A 22,771-nucleotide genomic window follows, 5' to 3' on the forward strand; every position below is an offset into this window, starting at 1 on the left:
ACAGTAAATAATTAACACTTGAAGAATCAGAAGTCTTATAAAAATCTTAACACAATAAAGTGTATATGAACTAATTCAGAGGCTTAGAGTCTGTGTATTCAGAATGTTTGCTTAGCTTAGAGAGTAGTAGAGTGTAGCAGCAAATCCTCAATGAATAAGTCTTCTATTTACAACCAAAGATTTAGAGACGTTTGAGAAATGACCGTTTGAGAAGATTCTAGATGACAGTTGTGGTTGTACAATCCATGAGGTGTCAGTTTGAATTTCTTTTCCTCAAAAGGATAATTCAATTTCACTACCATATCCTTGAAAATATAGTACTCTACCATTTATAGTAAAATAGTACCATACGCTCCATTTGTTGATAAGGTTAAGGATAAAAATGATATACTATTTGTTATTCCTCAATCATATCCAATATCAGACTTTTGGAAATATTCTTCAATCATTGTAATTCAGAGAATCTGACTTGGTCAGCTTTATCATTCTTCAGAGTCTGGCTTCTCATGTTTTCTGAAGTATTCAGCGTCTGTGACTTGAAGAAACTCTGAATAGTTCAAAACTTAACTTTCCTTCAGAGTTCTTGTTTCTTTTATTATTTAGAGTTTAAGTTCCAGATCTTGAAATTCTTTTTTTCTCAAATGAAAATGATCACCGTGTTCATGAAATTTTTACTTATGGTCCTACACACTAGATCAAATTTTAGTACTACTAGTTGTACATTGTTATCATCAAAATCCATTTAAAAGGGTTTGTCAAAACATATTTTGTTCCAACAGAGTATCGCGGATAGGCCTGGGGTGGACAACCTGTAGTTCAGAAGGCTGACTCAGTTAGAAGGAGGTAGCTTAACTAAACCTTTTCCAGTAGATGAGGTCAAGACAACGGTTTGGGATTGCGACAGTTACAAAAGTCCGAGACCCGATGAGATTAATTTTGGATTTATTAAAGACTTCTGGCCGAAGTTGCAGGCTAACATCATGCGTTTCATAACTGATTTTCATCGTAATGGGAAATTGACGAAAGGTTTAAATTCTACGTTTATAGTTCTTATTCCTAAGGTCGATATGAAGGGAGATCGAGATACCAGAAGCAACAGAATTAAAAAAAAAATCTTTCCTTGGATCATTATGAAATAAGAATGAATCAGTGATAGTATTATCACCTTAGGAACTGTGGAAGAGAAGTTTCGATCACAAGCTGAGCAACATAGCAAAACCTCTACTCGTCCACACGAACGATTCTCCTCTGGTTTCCGGTGCTAGCCAAGCGATAAGAGGTTATAGAGAGAGTGTGCATTTTTCTTTCAAAACGTGAGGAACCTTTTACTTTAGCACAAGGGTTCTATTTATAGAACCTCTTGTGTGTTCTGCAAGCTAAGGTGATCACTATTGGGCTTCCTTAAGCCCATTAGAGTTTGCTAACCAATTAACCCTTTTCTAATTGCACTTTACTCACAAGTCTTACTTATGTTTCTCCTTTTAACCGTTCTATTGTGTGTGACCCTATAAGATCTTGACACGTTGGCAATAACATTAAATCTTATATTTAATATTATAAACTGTGAGCGGTATCTAGCAACACATCACTGTTATCCAAGTGACAAGAATATCAAGTGATTAGAAACCTTTCCATGATAATTTATATGTGTACAATGACTCATTTGTCCTTATATCTATATTGAACACAAGACATAGATATTGTCATTACTAGTCCCACACCCGTGCGATGCACAGGTATTATGCGGTATTTTAAATTGTAATGTTGAAAAATCATTCGTATAAATTGAAACAATAAGTATTATGAAAATTATAATAATAACATCAACAACAACAACAAAATAATAATAAAAAAATGATGTAAATATAAGATAGATATTAAAGATGTGTTTATACATTTCGAAAAGATTACAATGGATCCTATTGCATCTACCAAAATAAGTTGGTAATCCATAAATTATCATGTCGCTATGAAAACGGTTTGTGGTCATACTTATACACTGTGCATTTGATTCTTAATTGGACACTATAATTCAATATATAGTATAAAAGATTAATTAGTGTGTATAATTTAGTAAAACCTATTATTATTAGTTGAGTGAGTGTATAATGAAAAGTCATAGGTATATAAATGTAGGCATATGAAAAAGTGTATAGAGATGACAATGATGTAAGTAGAAGTGATGTGACATTATTGAGTGGTTTAATTGGATATAAATTACTTACGTGGATTATGGTTAGATTAGTGGTTGTACAACTATCTAGGAATGATATATATAGATGTTTATACATTTAAAAAACTTATTTATACATCACATTTGAAGTTACTTTGTTATCTTCTTCATTAACATTGATTAGCAATATCTTTAACTCATTCTTCAAAATAACTATGAAAATGATAACATATAATTGACCATGGAAAACAATTGATGTTGAAACATAAATTTTTATTTATATTATAAATCTCATTGGAGGATTCTGAGTTTGATAAACTACTTCATTATCTCTTACCAAAAAACTAACTGTATTATCGAATTTGACATTTATATTAATTTGAAACTTATTGGAGCAAAGATAAACCAACTTAACTCATACTCAAATATCGAATATGATAAAAATCATACAGGGCATAACAACCATTAATAAAATTTATTTTATCTATTTTTTTACTAACATTAGAAAGTAGTCCTGACAATCGACCAACTCCTTATATTTATAAAGATTGGACAAAAGATTATTAGCAAAAACATTATCTTTTTTGAAAAAAAGACAATAAAATACACAAAATAATAAAATGAACAAAAAAATTTAAAATAAATAATAACCCAATATAATAATAATAATAATTACAATTAGTACCCCACATTAGATGGATGTAAGTGGATGATGTGACTAAATGAAAGATTTTCATTGGTTTGTGGATTAGGGTTTAGATAGGCAATTCCACAACTATCTAGGATTTATATATATAGATTTTATATGAGTACAATTACTCCTTTCCATGATAATTTATAGGGTTAAATATGTTTTTGGTCACTATAGTTTTCTAGTTTTTTTGTTTTAGTCCCTGCAGGTTTTTTCACACTTTTTAGTCGCGAAGTTTTTTTCGTCAAGGTTTTCAGTTCCTACTTTTCATTCAACTCGTGCATATCTTTTGAAATTTTAATTTTTTTTTTCTTCGGTCATGCTTAGTACATTATATGAATCTCTCTTACAAAAGTTTAAATTTTTTTAACAAGAGGTGAATGAAATATGAATTTATTAGTTTTTTGCACATAAAAATTCATAAATAATTCATCTTATGTTAAAAAAATCTAAATTTTTATAGGAGATGTTCTTATAATATTATAAATATGAATATAAAAGATCATTCAAAAATATGAAAGTATACAATAGTTTGATTAAAATTAGTGACTAAAAACCTTGACGGAAAAAACTTTAGGGATTAAAAAGTGTGAAAAAGATCTTCAGGGACTAAAACAAAAATTCTGGAAAACAATATGCACCAAAAATATATTTAACCCTAATTTATATGTGTACAATTTTGAGTTTATAGCTTATGACTTATAAGTTTATATGATAAGACATGTTTGGTAACATTATTTTCTGATGAGCTTATAGCTTATTACTTTTTCTCCCAAATTCTTAATTTTTTTTTAACAAGCTAACTTGAAAAAGTTGAACTTACACCCTCACGTTTAACTTATCAAAATAAGCGTAAGAATTTGGCGCAAAAAAAATCTAACGCATGACTTTTTTTTTCCTACCTATTTTTCTAGATTTGGTCCAAATTTGCTTTCATTAATACTCTATTATTTTTTTTTATTTAATATATTAATTAGTTGTAATTAATTAATTAGTTTTACCTAATCATTAATGCTTAAATGAAGACTTACCTAAGAATTTCTCATAAGTAAAAGATAACCAAATCTTATTTTATTGAAATACTCCCCCCGTCCCATTTTATAAGACTTTCTTTGACTAAATGCACTATTCATATGTCTTGTTTTAATCGTACTTTTCTAAGAGTATATAAATGTAAATATTATCATATAAGATCTTGTTTGATTTGTTTCGACAAATATTTTCAAAATATCAAATTTCTATAATTTTTACTAATACACAATTAAAGATATTTGTAATCAAAGTTATGTATTGACATACGTGCAATAGTCAAAAAATTCTTATATTTTGAGACGGAGGGAGTATGTAATAATTCAAGTTTTAAAAAACATCAACAAATGTGTTTACCGATTACTCATCAACAAAATCCTCACACTAACAACAAAAGTTGAATTTACAACCTTATAAAATATGAACCAACTCCTTACCAAATAAACCAATATCAGTCACCAATATTGAATTGGTCTAAGTTGTAAGAATTTTGGTCTCCTTAAGTATGTGATCAATGTTTCGATCATGGCTCATATGCTTATGAAGAAAATTCGGTTGGAATGGAAGAATTCACCTTGTGTGCTTCACAGGTTCTCTGACAGAGATTAGTCATCACTAACGACGATAAAAACTTCGTACCATATCAGATAATAAAAAATAAGAAAAAAAAACCGATATCCGTCATCAAGTGTTTATATCTCAATATATGGTTGCAAGTTAGGTTTCACAAAGTGCAATTAATGCAAAAGAATGGGAAGAAAATGAGAGGAAGAAGATGAGATTTAGAGACAAATCAAGGGGTTTTGGGGCCACTACCACTAGCAAGAATAATCAATCCTTTCTAAACACATGTAATTTGATTTATGAAGAAAAATCTAACTCTCTTTTTCTTTAGACAGCTTATGTCTTCTTCATAAAGCTTGTGTAGTCCAAGAAGGAGACATTTTTGTTACATATCACACTCGTAGACAAATTGTGCAGTACTCTTTTGTCTAAAAATTCTTCCTCAACTAGGACCCCATTTTATTGTACAATTTCAATTTAATATGACATTTCATTAGAAAATTTGAAGTCCATCCACTCACGGTGACAGAAATATCACGTATGTTTTGGACACTACATATTACGACAATTGTTGTTGGTTGAGGTCTTCTTGTTCCGTATACTTTTGAGTTCTTCTTCTACGTACTCACCCAAATTATTTACCACTAATTACTTTAGGTTAATATAATTTATGAATTATTCTTTTTCAAGTAATTATGAATTACTTAGTTACAAACTTGTAGAATTTATTTAACAAAAATAAGGTATTAGCAAAAGGAAAAAGCTAGCACGTGCCCTAAGGACACATTTTAAGATACTTAATGTAGAAAATTAGTCTCAAAAGTTGTGCATTCAACTTTTACAAAGTTAAAATCTTGATTTTTTCAATGTAAAATTTCCATTTTAAGCTCCTTAACACGTGCCTTTAGGGCACAACATGTTAGCAAGACACTTAGCAAAATTATGATTTATTAGTGTCACTTTACATAATAAAAATTTCTTCTGTTATTTTTTCGAAAGAGACCATTCTACTATTGAGGTCTAAAAGACTTTTAAAATGCTAGGCTAAACCAAATATTTTTAGCAAAATAGTTTGAGGCTAAGCCATTGTTCTTGCATCTCCAACTAGGGTTAATTGATAAAGAGAGTAAATAAATAATTTAACATAGGAGAGAGAAATGGGCAAGGGGGTTAGATTGGAAACCATGTGATCAAGAGGAAAGTATAAGTATGTATGGGCTTATTAATTATGAATAGAAAAAGTTGGGGGTCATGTGCTAATTATAAGGATTTATTGTTGGAATTAACTTAATAATTTAATCATATACATGCTCTTAATAATAAAGATTAAATCTATAATCTTACTTTAGTGCGGAAGCCAAATAAACACAAGCATGTATATAAAACAGGATCTACGACATGTTGATTTATCAAAGATCATAGTAATAGGAATACCTGGATGACGAATCCATTAGATGAACTAACCGTTGTAATCCTGAAACACAAAGAGAGAGAGAGACGGACGACGAGCATCCGTTGACTTGTGGTTCTTCCTCAACCAGGACTCCTTATGCCTTTAGGACTCTTCTGATGGGGAGAAGAGTCAATATGCAGTGTGTCCGGTATATTGGGGACCATAGCCTATATATATAGTGTGATGGCCAATTAGGGTTCCCATTATTCCGAAATGGGTCATCCTGACATCCACTCATATTGAGCCCATATCCAATTAATTAATTAATTAATTATAAATAGAAATCTAATTAGCCTTTTACTTTATTTGATCACTTAATCAATTAAGGCTCTCAATTGATAAATAGCTAATATAATTATATATAAAGATATTTGCCCACATAATATTATTGGAATATTATAAAATATTCCAACAATCTCCCACTTGGGCTACATATCGTTATAATTATATCATTGTTCCTTAGGCGCGCATCCGAATGCTATTTATCTTTAGATTTCAACCTTACAATCCGGTCCATCTCATACACCAATAATGGGACCACCGCGGCTATCGTCACTGACGTATAACGTGACGGAACCCCGACGACCACCACATCAATGTACTTGACGACATAGATCTGATATGGATGAGTGGCATGGAAATTTCATGCAATGTGATCTCTAAATCATGCCTATTTCCAACTGGTCCAACTGAAAACTTTAGTGAGATCAAACTGAAGTTTGCAAATTCAATATTTGCACCAAAGATACATAACCGGTTATAACAATAATAACCTCAAACTTTATTTCTGCAGAAAACCTTAACAAAACATGTATCTTTATCAATACCAAAGTTAGAACATAACAAATTAGAGACTCCCACTAATCCAAGACATCCTTAGTGACAAAAATAATATGAAAGACCTTAGGTGTCACGTCTTTGATTAGTGAGTCAGCTAGCATAAACTTTATCTCTATATGTTCTATCATCCAACAACAACATTGTCCGACTAATTTGTCTTTTAAAACTTTTTACTTTATGCAACCAAGTGACATAAATACCAATAGTCATTTCTTGAGTTAAAATGTCCATTAAATATAGACATTCTAAAAGGATCGGAGTCGAACATCCTAATGATCTCCAAATTGTTAGATCTCCGATATGTGAGCACAAATTATTGTTCTCTATAACAATCCTTATGGTTGCCTATTTTCAACAAATTCAAATTATGAATTGCTCAAGTATCTGCCAAATGATCTTATATACACTATTTCCGGATGCGTATAAGTAAGATCGTACATAAGTTTCTCAAAGCTGAAGCATATATGAAAATACTTTATCTTCTGAATTTCCAGATTTTTCTTTTGAACAATGATTGAGACTAGATAGTCTCCCTTTATAATTAAGGCAGTCTCTTAGTTTATTGACATTATGTCGAATTTACTTTCAACTTTATTGATATACCTCTTTTGTGATAACCGAATGATACATTGAAAATTCCAAGTATCAAAATGCCTAATACAAAAGAGATGTGCCCAAGATCTTTTGTCACTAAACTTTCGTTAGTGATTTCTTGGTTTCGCACAATAATCGTATATCATTGTTGACTAAATAAAATAAAATCGACTCATTAAACTGTAAGAAATATAAGCATACTCCCACTGAACCTGTATAACTCACATCTCTCCAAAATATAAATCTCAAAACCAAATGAGACAATCACCTTATGAGACTTTTGTGGTATCAATAATGAGACAACTTCCTTAACAAATAAATGGATTTCTTTTGTTTGCACATTATCTACTTTGTGTCTGTTGACATAAAGTTTCATCTGATTGCACTTTATTGTTTTTCTTAATGTTGTCATTAAGAAACACTATCTTGATATCCATCTTATTTAGCTTCAAAAACTATAATAAGTAACAAGTGTCGTGACTGTCCTAATAGAGTTTTCAAAACAAAACGAACACGAATTCTCTTTTCAGTCAATACTTTATGACACTTCATACTTTAATTCTTGAAGGTATTGAGTTTGATCTTCATGAATTAATCTCTTAACTTAATTGAGAGAAAGAACACTAATATCCTTATGAGAACCCAAATTTACTATATAAATAGTAACTATATGAATTGATTTAGAATCAATTCTTCCTCACTCAATTTTGTTCTTTTACCATATCTCTCCCCCAAACTCAATATCTTCAAGAGACTTTGCAATTTTCATCTCATAATGTTCATTAACATGGGACCAAAGTTTATATTTCTCAAAATTTTCAACAATTTTAGATTGTCACAAGTCATAACTGAATTGACTATAATAATATTTGTATTTAAAAAACAAATTGAATCTCTAGTTTAAAATAATAATAAAGAATTTATAACATTAAAACAAAACTTAATTCACATGATGATTCACCAAATTGTCTCTTAAATACAAATATAACTTAATAACAAAATCTAACAAATAGTTGAAAAACCATCAATCTTCACCGACTTATTTCCTCGCCAGATTGATGTGTCTTTCAACATCATTGGAAATTTGTCAGTTTAGATCAAATTTTCTTATTATTCTTTATTTGCCTTTATCCTTTGAGGTATTTACATAATGAGCACTATTTTATTTTCTCTTGTTTCAACTGTTTCTTTATTGCACACTTTATGAAATGATTCTATTAAAGAATCATTTCTAACTTTAATAGTTATAAGACTAATTGTGCAAATAGAACACTATATGCTAAAATTTTGACAAAGTAACTTGATTGTCAAAATTATATTTATCAAGATTAAATAGTTACCTAATGTGCTCTTGAGATTTTCTTTGCTTAATAATCCGAATGAAATATTATCTCTCCGACGAGAGCTTATTTTTCGCTTTATTGCTTTAGAAGCACTTTAATTTAAGCAAAGAAAATATGACAAAAAATTGTGTCATCTTAAATAATACCTCAAATGTCTCTGGGATTCAAAACTTTATGATCATGACCTATATCATTCGGAGTATACTCGCCTTTTATACTTGAGTCTCACTTTAAAGTTACCGAATAGTGAGAGAATTTGAGTTTCTCCATCTTGACATAAGTTTAGATCCAAGAACACAATATTCTTCCTTTATTTCTAAGCGCTAGAATTTTAAGAATTTAAAATTCTGACATGATTTTGCAGATACATAAACTATATTAGTTTATAGAGAACTAAAAAATTACTCACCAAAATGCCTAATACACCATTGATGTCAAGCCCTTAAAAAAATAACATCAATTGCTAGTGGTATTTCATGACAATGATCAAACACTGACGATCAATATTAAAAAATAATAAATCCTTATAATCGTCACATGTTTACCATTATAAGTGTGAATGCAATTCACTAAATACTTATGTGGATTTACACTAACACGTCTTTATTAGGCACATCAATAAATTATGATAGAGACATGCTCAACTTTATTTGTAAATTATAAGACAAACAAGATACCAAACGCACCATCAATCCCCAATCTTTGATTGTAAGAATTAACTGCAAGCGGTACTCTCAACGTAATGATCAAATGTTGGTAATAAGTCCTGTCAGATAATGTGCGCCTTTGACACCAACCATTACCCACATGGATAAACTTAATAATTACCACACATTTACCATCACAGGTATGTATATTATTCGGCCAAACTGCACGTCTTCCTTTTGGCCGACTGTAACAGCTCGCATGAATAATCTCATACTACATCTTTTATAATTTCAATTGAATATAGTCTACGCACCGGAGGTTGCTTTATGCAACTTTTTGTTTCGACAAACTCAATCAAAATTACTAGACGATTTAATAAATTGAATATATATGCATGTAATTATTCGGACGAACTGTGTCTACCTTTTGGTAGACCAAAATAGTTTGTATGAATATTTTTATACATCCTTATGTGATTCTAATTGAATCAAATCTACGCAACAGAGGTTACTTTTGCAACTTGTTGTTTCAACCAACTCATTCAAAATCACCTGACAATTTATTAAATCAAATGGGAAAGTCTTAAATTTACAAGGCACTACCCACAAAATGTAGGCCGTATTCCTTTATGACACCGCATGATAATCATAAGATTATTCGGCATCCCTTAATGTGAGAACAAACTCACAAGCAAATTAAATTAGAATGAAATATATATGAAAAGCATGATAAAAGAAAATTTATTGTGGAAGCTTAATAACAATAAACTTAAACATCATAATCATGCTATAAACCGAATATTTAATATCAATTAAAATTAAATCCTTATATATACCAAAAAAATATTCATGCCACAATTGATTCACATATTCAATGATTCTTTAAATAAATGAATGAAATTCTACACTTGTATTTTTCAAAACCGAAGGAAACCAAAACTTTATATGTCTATAATTAAACAAAGGAGAACGTTAACTTGTGCCCTTAAGGGCACATGTTAAGAAGATAAATGTGGAAAACATTTATTGAATTTGTGGTGTATTCAATTATCTAAACATTAAATTTTTTGTATCATTAAATGCTATATTTCTATTTTTAGGTAGCTTAACATGTGCCCTTAGGGCACAAGTTAACATGACCCTTAAACAAATAGTTATAGAATCAATATTTTCAAAAAATTTAAAGAATCAAAACTTTAATTTTTGTACATACCAAATTTGATCAAAATATTTTGAGAATCCTTATAATTGCTATTTAACGGCAATTAATTTTCTACAAAGAAATATATATTTGCCAAATCTGCCTTATTTCTCAAAATAAACTTTAAGTACAAAACTAATGTGGATCAATTTATAATTTCAAATCAAATATAAATCCTTAATTTTAGACATCAATCTTTAGGAATAAGTCAAACTAAAAATTTGATTCGAACCGAAATTAACCTAATATTCTTAAATAAACCTTATTTGCTATAACAATGGCTAAAGAGCATAAGTCAAACCGCAAGCTTTTATTTAAAAACTGGAAGTCACCAAAATTCATATTAGCTACCTCTTACACCTTATGTATTGGATCTTAATTAACACCAAACAATTAAAATCACACAACTGGAAATTCTTGAAATCCACATAATCCAATATTAGCTAATATATATCCCAAAATCTGTGATCTTTGATTTAACTTTAAAACCTAAATATTTGTAGTCAAAACCAACCAATAGCTAGTGCTAATTTCAGAAGATCCAAAACAAATAAAATTCAAACGAATTACATGTGCAATATATTACATACCGGATCCAATTTGTTTTGCTGTCAAAATTTGAAACCTTATTTTATTAGAAAATAAGAAACTTTCTCACCCGGATCATAAACTTTAAAGCAATTTTTAAATAATTATAATAACAATACCGTAATATAAAGAAAACAAAAAATATGCCTTTAACCAGATGCATATATATATAATACGTTTTCTTTTCTTTTAGGTGACTAAATCGCCCCGATCGATATTCAAAACCTTTTCAAACTTAATTGATCGGATCATAATAAATACCAAATAATTAAGATCCCTTAAATTTTGAAACTAAATAAAACCAACTCAAAAATTGCCAAAGACCAAATGGCATAAACCAAAACCAAAATTTTAAGAAAAAACTCAAATTAAGCATGAGATGATGGACATACGATCGTAGCAAAGGGACATACATCTACAGGAAGAACGAAAAGGGAAAATATATATGCATATAATCACTAGATATATACTCCATAACCATATCTCAAATTATCAAGATTGCCGTAACCATAAATAAAATATTGCAACGCCCAACCTTACTTTCCCAACCCGCTCAATCACAATAAACCAAACATGAAGACCCGCTCTGATACCACTTGTTGGAATTAACTTAATAATTTAATCATATACATGCTCTTAATAATAAAGATTAAATCTATAATCTTACTTTAGTGCGGAAGCCAAATAAACACAAGCATGTATATAAAACAGGATCTACGACATGTTGATTTATCAAAGATCATAGTAATAGGAATACCTGGATGACGAATCCATTAGATGAACTAACCGTTGTAATCCTGAAACACAAAGAGAGAGAGAGACGGACGACGAGCATCCGTTGACTTGTGGTTCTTCCTCAACCAGGACTCCTTATGCCTTTAGGACTCTTCTGATGGGGAGAAGAGTCAATATGCAGTGTGTCCGGTATATTGGGGACCATAGCCTATATATATAGTGTGATGGCCAATTAGGGTTCCCATTATTCCGAAATGGGTCATCCTGACATCCACTCATATTGAGCCCATATCCAATTAATTAATTAATTAATTATAAATAGAAATCTAATTAGCCTTTTACTTTATTTGATCACTTAATCAATTAAGGCTCTCAATTGATAAATAGCTAATATAATTATATATAAAGATATTTGCCCACATAATATTATTGGAATATTATAAAATATTCCAACATTTATGACGAAAAAAGACCCTTTTAATTCTAACAAATTTATAGCAATGCTAAAACAGTAAAACCTTCTATTTTTAAACCCTTTGGGCTCTCAGCACACGAGGTATGTGATTCCATTTCCTATATGAGATACTCATTAGTATGTGATAGCTCAAAGCAATATAAGGAATACCTAAAGATCAACTTTAATTTCACTGCCTAGGATTCTAATTTATATGTACATGATAGCATGTGGTTTTTTGAGTACTATCAACTCAAACTCAATGGTTTTAAATTGCCATATGCTGCATCAATTGTGCCTCAAATGTAGCCTCATATGTATCATCAATTGTGCCTATAGGATTCTAATTTATATGTACATGACATTTTGAACCATGCATAAGGCTGTCATGGAGATATTTTTTGACTATGTGACCATGAAACCTTCCAACACTCTTATAGTAATGCAGAGCTGTGGATCAGAAGATCATCATGTATATGATAATTCATGTGTTGTCAGAAAATTGTAAGTGCCACTTTTAAGCTTAAAATTAATGATCATGTTCAATGGGGTAAAAAGATACTTTATCAAAAGGTGAAATTCCCATTTGTTGAATATATGTAAAGATCAAACTTAAAAAAACTTCCAAACGGGGTAGAAATTAAATTACTTTTGGCCAAGTTAAAATGAAGAGAATAATGATCTTCATCTTCTCATCAATCCCTTTACACTGTTTCATTCATAGTACCATTAATAATGGATTGCTAACAAGTGTAGATTTAAATTGCGGGCCACAAAAGTATCAACCACTTTGTTTTTTCTATTAATTTCTTTTTTAAAATTGTTTATGAGCAAAATAATAATAATTATTATCATTATAAAACGGAGTACAAAGAATATTCTAATCCTTAAAACAGATGAGACTCAATATTAAAGCAGAAAGAAAAATTAAGTACCACCTTCTACAAATTAAGAGGGTTAGAACTCATACTAAATCATTATGTACAATTTAACAAAATCACCGTGATATCTTAATTTTATTGAAGTTTTAAAGTTCAATTATAACTACTCATAGTTGGTTGGTTCAGTGATGACTGGCGCTGAATTTGATAGAGAGGACCACGATTCGATTTCCCCCAACTACGATCGGGAGAGGGCTAGAATGTCAGAATTGACTCTCGAACATTAGTATAAAAGTTGGTAATTCTCGAAGAGATGCGCCTGGTCTTTCTCTTTGAATGGCGGAGAGAAATGGTTACCAAACAAAGATTAAACCGGTGGTGAATGCAAAAGAAAATTCAATTATAACTTTGTCAAAATTGTGATAAAAAAAAAACTATTGTTAAAATTGAAGTAACTCACATTAATTATAAAAAAAAAAAAAAATCCTAACACTCCTCCAAACATTCACTAAGGATATATAAAATCTTTCTTACATTGTTAATTATCTTCATGATAATCACGTTTCTTAAAAGTACATCCAGAAACAGTACAACTAGTTAATGGCTCTTATTTCACAAACCTTAGTGGACCAACATCAAAGTTTGTACTTCACCTTGTAATCAGTAGCATCTTGGGTTCTAACTGCTCACCAATGTATACGTTTTTAATTAAAAAGTGGTCCTAACCGTATTTTACATCACAATATTAATTAAAGTTTTTTTTTTTCTTCTTTCTCCGTAACCACAACAACGCAACTGGAATTGAGATTGCATTAGCTATATGGTATCATAATTCGCGAAAAATTATTTTTTTGAATCGGCAAATATACTCTGCAATATTATTGTGTCATCACAATCATGGATTTGTGACTCGTGACGCAATTACGGTGGTTGAAACTGCGGTATACATATTGAAGTTCATACAAGAAGACTAATTTGGTAAAATATTTCAGCTATAGGGTAAACAACAAAAAGACTTGGTTCAAGAATAATTAAATTTACCTTGTAGGGATCCAATATATTAATTAATCAATCGAAAATTAATTTACCAGAAACATGTGGATCTATGGAAATTTCAGATTAAGAACTCAAAAAACATGAATATATAAGATAATCATAAAAGAAAAAATTAACTTACATATATGAATATATGATTCAATAAAAGAAAAGAAGAACTAAAGTAATAAAGAAAAAGAACAAGAAATCAAATAATTAAAGAATTGCCTAGGTAAGTGTAATAGGGCTAAAAAAAATGAACTTACATGAATATGATGCTACACTCTTTTTCATCCATTGAATGCAGTTCCTATAATTGAAGAGTTTTTTTTTTGAGGTTGTTGATCATTCACACACAAGTTCCTTCATATAGTAGAAGCCACCAAAGGATGAATCCAAAGGGATAGCATGATCCTGAGAAATTAATTAAGGACATAATTAGATTCGGGATCAATGCGATCCCTTTGGATGCCTCCTCTGGTTGCAATTGAATTATAACCAAAACATGATCATATATAGCTTCTTAATTTTCTTCAAGGTTAACAACACATATATGTATGTATGTAGGTATGTGTAAAACTCTTCTTTTCTCTCATGGTTGAAGGAAATTTTATGGCTCTAAGTTTCATGAGGCTTTGAGGAAGAGGCTTTCAATGTAAAAGAGAACTAGTGCTTATATAACAACAAAGACTCTCTCTTCTCTTTCCACACCATCATTGTTTATTTTTTGTAAATTAGGATTTTTGTCTTTGAAATTGCAAGTGAGTAATTTAGTTGTTTAAATTTACTCACTCCGTACTACAATATACTCCCTCCGGTCCTTTTTATAAGAAACACTTTGGAATTTTTATTTGGTCCTTTTTATAAGAAACACTTTGACACAATTCCATTTGTACCCTTATTAAATACAATCAAATAATTTATTATAATGCTAGTGCATTAATTAGAGAGACTTATTTCCCATGCTAGTCAAAGGTTAGTTTTGGAATATAACATAAAATGTTAGAATCATTAATGAGAAAATTTACCTTCCTTGGTCTGTGTGATTTTGTCAAAGTGTTTCTTATAATAAGGACCGGAGGGAGTATGTCGCTTTGACACTTTTACACATATTAAGAAAGATAATTAATGTTATATGGAAAAGAGAGATTATTAGTTGATTTACAAAATTGTTCTTCAATTATGATATGGAAAAAATAAATTCAAGAATTGAAAAAAGAGAGAAAAATAAATAGTTAAGGGTATAATAAGAAAAATAACATTAAATGCTTCATTGGTAATATAAAACGACATATATTGTGGTACAATTTTTTTTCTAAAGTGACATATATTATGGTACGAAGAGAGTACCAAATAGTAATGCTGTCATTTAAATTAAAAAAAAAATCATTAATTTAATCATTTTACAAAATTTAATATAAAAATATTAAAAGTCCTATTTTTCTCTTTTTTTTTTTTTTGGTTACATATTTTTCTCTTTTTTAAAAGCACTATTTTTTATGAATAGGAATTAAACTCAAAATACAGACAATTCACACACAATGTACACCAACGAGCACTTATGTTAGATATTTGTGGTAGTTCATTATTTTTGAACGGAAAAACATAAGACTATTGAAGACAATATTTAAGTCTTTCATTAATTTTAAAGATTTAAATCATATGCACAGGAAGTGTAAATGATTTTTACAATATTGTCATTAAACATAAAATTATCAAAATACGGCTGACTTTTATTCTAACTATTTCTAAAGTCATGTATATATAATAGATGATTGCGATGTACATGGGTTGTAATGTGTAGTCAAAATGGTAAACACCACACAAAAAATCACAAACAACTACCGAGTTCCAAGTTCGTCGAACACGAGTAAAAAATTTTGGCTTAACAATATTAGTATTGCTAGTTGAGCTAAATGTTACGAATAATAAATTTTTATGTTATGGATAGTAAATTTTTATAATCTAATTTTAATAATCATTTTTTAAAAGAAGAATTTTGATATTTGATATTAATTATTTAATTTATTATGTAATTAAAAAATGTTTGGCTTAATAATTGTTTTTGTCAATTAAAACAAATTTCATAATTTTTTTTGACAGAAATTATTTCATATATTTAAAGAACTACTACTCCGTCCCAAAATATAAGCAAAATGAGGTCAACAAAAGTGAATGTATCTGGACTAAATTTTAAACCAAATACATCAACTTTCATTGACCAATTTTTGCTTATATTTTGGGACGGGGGGAGTATATATTAACGATCATTACAATTTAATGATCAAAATGATGATTTATTTATTTCTGAATTTCCATTAATTGACAATATTTACTCATATTTGCAGAATAATTTGAAAATTGTTTGCACAAAATTATGATATTTAATGAAATGTAGACCCCATTCCCTAAAAATCCAGACATATGGAAAGAAAACTTACCCGACAATGGGTCAGTTATCCATTATTGGAAATTCTCTACAAGTGGCCAGCAATATATATTTATTAGTAGAATTTTATTCTCCTTTCTTCACCAAAAAGAAAAAACAAGTGATTTGATTCTCTAAAAAAAATTCCTCTTTATTTAAATGAAAGGTTTGTGGTCCAATATATGTTCCCACTCACGCACAATAAAAACAGCAATAATACCTTTTCACAAATATATATATATATATATATATATATATATATATATATATATACTCCTACATACATATTGTCAAAATGAAAAAATATATATACTCATCATGTATACATTTGAGTAAAAAAATTAGAATACATACAATATTACATGATAAAATTAAATACTCATGTATACATTTGAGTAACGTTATTATTGTTAATTTCATGAACTTTGTTGTGTCTTTTGCTTCTCGGAAGTGGTAGACTATTAATCATTTTTTTCTTTTATTGCGAATTTTCAAGAAAAGCGTGGATGAGTATTTACAAGTGGTTGAGAAATAATATGGCGTTTAATTTTGTAGCAATCACTTGGAGTAAATGGCGTTTGAGAAACAATATTATGTTTAGTGGAAAAATGACAAACTTGTCAAAAATTGTTGATCAAATTAATTATCTTTATATTTTGGTTTGGTTTATAGGTCGTATTGGGAGTTATCCATCTTTTTATTTTTCTTATTGGTGTAATAATTCCATAGATTGTCTCAATGATATCTAGGTGATTTGAAAATTATAAGAGTTGAGTACAACTTTATTTCTTATAATTCAATTTTTTGCTTATAAAAAAATGATAAATTTTTGATACATTTATTTGTAGGCATAAATGTAGATTAGAATTTAATTCATACTATAGTACTATAACATGTAATTTCAATTCAGTCGATAGCTATAAAGACGTTAATATTTATGAGTACGAGTTTGAATACTATATACAAACATAAAATTACAAGTTCAATAAATTAAATTATTAGATTATCAATTTATTCATAGAAAATAACAACAATATAACAGATGAAGATTGCTAATTAAATATTCACTAAAGATACATATAAAGTTTTATGTCAACAATATGATTTTACCGAACAAAAATCTAAATCTTAACAAACAGACTAAATTCTTTCAGATATGACCAAAGGTCAATTATAATTTGAGATTCACAGCCTTTGATGGCATCCAACTCCGAAAACAAGATATTTGCATATGTTCGCACAAATAATCGACTATATGTGATTTATGAGATGGCCGATTCTGCCACATACTGACAAGAACTTTGTGAGGTTGCAAGAATATTGACCTTTGTGATAGGGATAGCCACCGCCATAAGTCCTTTACTCGAACTATAGTACATATGCCTCCAGATTTGTATATCATTGTATAATATGTAATGAGTCGAAGTTGATCTATTACTATGACCAAACAAACTCCGTACTAAGACGATGAGACAAACAAACAACCGTCGCATCAAAACAACGAAGCTACGACAAAAACAGAAAAATAAAACTCAAATATATAAGTATATAACAGATAGATAACGCAAAAAATGCAGAGGAGTGATACTTGAAAAAAAGTGATCCAAAACTATCCCTCCTTAATGGATGAAGAAGAAGAAATAAACTAGGGTTAATTGAGAAAAGTGGCTGCTGAAGGAAAAAGGGGAGGATTTTCAGATTATCAAAAATTGATTTTTCTTTTAGAAACTCAATTTCTAATTTTTTGGAAGTCCGAGAGAGCTCGGGAGAAATAATGTGGTCAATGAGAGAGGGAGACACCACATCTCTATCCAAAACCTTAATGCATTAGGTTAATGAGTTAACTCTCTTATAAATCTAACATTCTTCCCTTACATAGTCGATGTGAGATTTAACCAGTCCACTTAAAACATAACATAATTGTGATTTGTTTACTTATGAAAATAATTCAAAATGAAATTATACATGTTGTATCAATTATGTGAATGATCATCATATTGACTGGACCACAGGAGCAGGGACTAAATAAACATAATGAAAGATACTTGAAGAAAAACCAAGTAGTGTATAATGGTCAAAGATGCTTAACACAACACATTAATTATCGACAGTTGAATTATATAGTGAGTCATTTTAGTAATTGCTAATGACCACATGATTTAGTGGTACCCAACTTTTAAAAAGTAGTAATTGATATCATGTTCCATTTCTAGTAAGTTACCATGTTTTCCCTCAATTATCTTTTTCCATCTTCTTACATCAAAATTCTGAATCTGACTTAACTGGAAAATTTAGACATTTGATTAAATCTAAGATTACTTTTTTATGTTCACTAGTGATTGGTGCTCACCTTAGATGACAATTGAATTTATATTCAATGAGTATCCACAATAAAAATTTACAATGCGTAGAATAAACACTTGGGTGGCAGTGGCGGAACCAAGATTTTTGTAAGAGCAAAGTTTGAACAGCAACTATGATGACTTAGTGCAAATGCTGGATATCAACCATGAGGAGCACATTTTGCAGCAATCATTTTCAATTCTTTGCGCAAACACCTTAATAATTAGATCCAACAATCCACTCGGATCAAATGCAAATATTTTAGGGAGAATTTTACAAACATAATGTGTGGAGGTCAAAGATCCTCCAAGATCACACACAAACGGTGTGAACAAATTTCCTTTCTCGGAATCATTTTTACAAATAGCTTGTAGATAATTTTTAAAACTGAAGGAAAAAATTGAGAAGATCATCACATAGCTTAAATGAAGCAACATTAACATGTATTAAAGAAATTAAAATAGAAATCCATATAGTTTGTAAACTTTTGTAGCCTATCTTGGTACGTCTTGTGCTGAGGAGGCTGTTGTGGTAATATAATTCATTTTAGCTTCTTCAAAAAAAAAAGAAATCCATATAGATGAAATCAACACAATCGCTACATAAGCAAAATTAATCATGCTTAGACGAAATCAACCCACATAGACGCAATCATGCCCGTGCAAGTATGTCCAGGCTGGCCGGGCCTTGTATTCGCCCATGATTAAACTAAGGAAGCACAATCCAAATGAATTAATTTTTTTAACATAGTCACACCCTTGCGTGAAAAAGCAAAACTAATCTATTCGAGAATTTAAATCACTATATTTAAATGAGTTGTGTTAGATACAACGAAGAATCCTTTAACGAAATACAAGAATTGTTGGCATGTCTTGTTACTAGTAGACTAGTAGTGGTCAAAAACTCAGTTCCCTTTTTTTTTTGGAAATCATGGGTGGTTGGATAATGAATTATATGATGGATATATAGCAATTCTTTATGCTTTGTGTTTTTTGTTTTTTACACGAATTCGTAGTAAAAATCATTTCCCTATTTAAATACACATAAATCATAAAAGAATTCATGATCACATGTTTAAGAACTCATGCTAGCTACTTACTACATCAAACACACAATTAGATATTTCAAATGAATACTTTTTTTTTTCTCTTTAATATCCTCCTTTAAATAGGCAGACAAATACATAATGAGCACCCAAAAGGGAGGTATTTGTTTCCTTCCAAATCAATCCAGTAAATTGGCACATGGGAGGCACTATTACTATTAGACCTGTATTTTAGCTGTCTAGATCCTTGCAATCTTTTCCTTTCTTTCTTTATTTCTGATGTAAATCTTTCCCACATGTTCAAGGCAAGAAATTAGGTCTAAAAGAATTCAATTTTTCAACAAACGGCCTCATCAACCATTCTTGTTAAATATTCCTATTATTCAAGTTTGAGGACCAAATTTGTCTTCTTTATCGTGCAACCCATGAAACCAATGAGTTCAACTTTTATCAAAATCTTCACGTGAATTTGTCTTGTGATTTACCTATATAAAATCTATTATGGAAGTCTTTGGTGAAAAAATGTGATTTACCAATATAAAATCTGTCCACCTTTAGGAAAAAATGGAAGATTAAAAGAATTTATTGTTTGAGCCGTATGAGTCGAGAAACTTTCAACTACGGTTTTAAAGGAAGAAATTTAATCATTTTTTCTGACGGTGAGGAACATGTCATTTAACATGGAGATTTTGTTAGCCGCAAGTAGAGCTGTCAAAACAGACTGTCCGACCCATTTTGGGTCGCCCCGAGCGGGCTTCGGGATGCAAATCTCATGATACAAGAGCGAGATTCTCTAACAAGGTCGTGGCCAAGAGGGCCTAGCTACTTGGAGATCTGAGATCTCAACATAAAATGTGAATGTTACTTTAAAGTCGACTGTTTAGAAAAAGAGAATCCATTAGTTTGGTTATCTAAAACTCTAAGGACTGTTTGATAAGATAAGAAGAAATTTAATAAGAAAGTTGGATGATGATTAAGATATAGGATACAAATATGTTAAGCTTGATGGCCGCAATTGATGATGAAAGATATTATAAAGAGAGTTGTATAATGATATACTCTCTCCGGTCTTAATATAAGAGGAAATTTGTTTTTTACATTCATTAGAATCTAATGTATCTAACTTATATATACAAAAATATAATGCCCCAAATTAGGCTCCTCATCATCCTATATTAATGTACAATAATATACTAATCAACCTGTATCAATATACATTAATATACAATAATAACTAGTAAAGACTAATTACAAATAATTAAGATTAGGCAAAATTACACTATAGGTCCTTTATCTTATTTTTTTGTAACACTTTGGTCCTTTATCTTTGTTTTGTAACATTTCAGTCTTTTATCTTTATAAGCACTAACAAATTAGTCCTTTATTTAATTTTTTATTAAAAAAAGATGATATGGCCGGACACATAGGATAAATTTATTTATTGCAAATATTTTTTAATTGAAATGCAAAACTTTCCATAAAATATGATGAAGGTTGATCATCTTCATCATATTCATCCCATCTTCAAATAAATAAATAAAAAACTGAATATTGTTTTTTTAAAAACATAATTTACTTAGAAATAATTTACCAACCTAAAATTAACTACTCAATCCAAAGATTCATCAACCTCAAAATTCAAAACTGAGAAATTCATCAACGACCACCAAATTTAATCATCTCAAACTTAGAAAAAGTTAACCCAAAATCTTTTATTTCTCATTCATAAGAAACACATAATTATGAACCAACAACAACAACAAATGAAACCTAGAAAAAAATACACCCAAAAATATCTTAGATCTATGTTTTGATGTTGATGTCCTTTGAGATTTTTCTGGATTTTATATTTATGATGAATTCGAGATGGGTTTCTTTGGGTTCTAAAAATCTTTTCTTTAATTATATACTAGATTTTGATGCTGATAAGTTTGAATTGATGATGTCATGAGTTTCAAGGTGAAGAAGATGAAGAATGATGGGTTTCAAGGCGAAAATTTTGGAAAATGATGAACACTTTTTTTTTTCTTCTTAATTTGAATATGGTGATGAACATCATGATGAAGTTATGAACCTTCATCATGTTTTCTGAATTTTTTTTCCATTTCAATTAAAAAATATTAAAATAAATAAATTTATCCTATGTGTCCTGCCACATCATCATTTTTTTAATAAAAAATTAAATAAAGGACTAATTTGTCCGTGTTTATAAAGATAAATGACTAAAATGTTACAAAACAAAGATAAAGAATCAAAGTGTTACAAAAAAATAAGATAAAGAACTTGCAGTGTAATTTTACCTTAAGATTATTATATAATCTATCAGTAATATATAGACTACATACATTATATTTTTAATGAATCTTAAAAGTAAACTTCCTCTTATATTAAGGACCGGAGAGAGTATAAGATATATTATAAGATACACTTTTATCATTTTTTTTTTGGTTACATGATACACTTTTATCATCTAAATAGCATATTTTATATTTTTATTTAGCAAAATAACATGTCCTAATATAAGTTATTTTAGTCTAAAAGAATGTAAGTTATTCTGGCAAAATAACTTTGTCTCACTATTTGTTATTTTCACCACATCATTAATGAAGAGTAAGTATAAATTTATCGAAAAATAAAAAAAAATGTCAGAAGTGGGATTTGAACCCACGCTCTCTCACGAGAACCAGAACTTGAGTCTGGCGCCTTAGACCACTCGGCCATCCTGAC

The 22,771-nt window shown here is 29.6% G+C and overlaps 1 non-coding gene across 1 annotated transcript; it reads right to left on the reverse strand.

The window, feature by feature from the left end:
* Positions 1-22,687: 22,687 nt before the first annotated feature.
* Positions 22,688-22,771, reverse strand: TRNAL-CAA. Its single transcript has one exon. It is a non-coding gene; the product is annotated as a tRNA-Leu (tRNA).

The sequence above is a fragment of the Trifolium pratense genome, linkage group LG4, assembly GCF_020283565.1.
Source record: "Trifolium pratense cultivar HEN17-A07 linkage group LG4, ARS_RC_1.1, whole genome shotgun sequence".
NCBI lineage: Eukaryota > Viridiplantae > Streptophyta > Magnoliopsida > Fabales > Fabaceae > Trifolium > Trifolium pratense.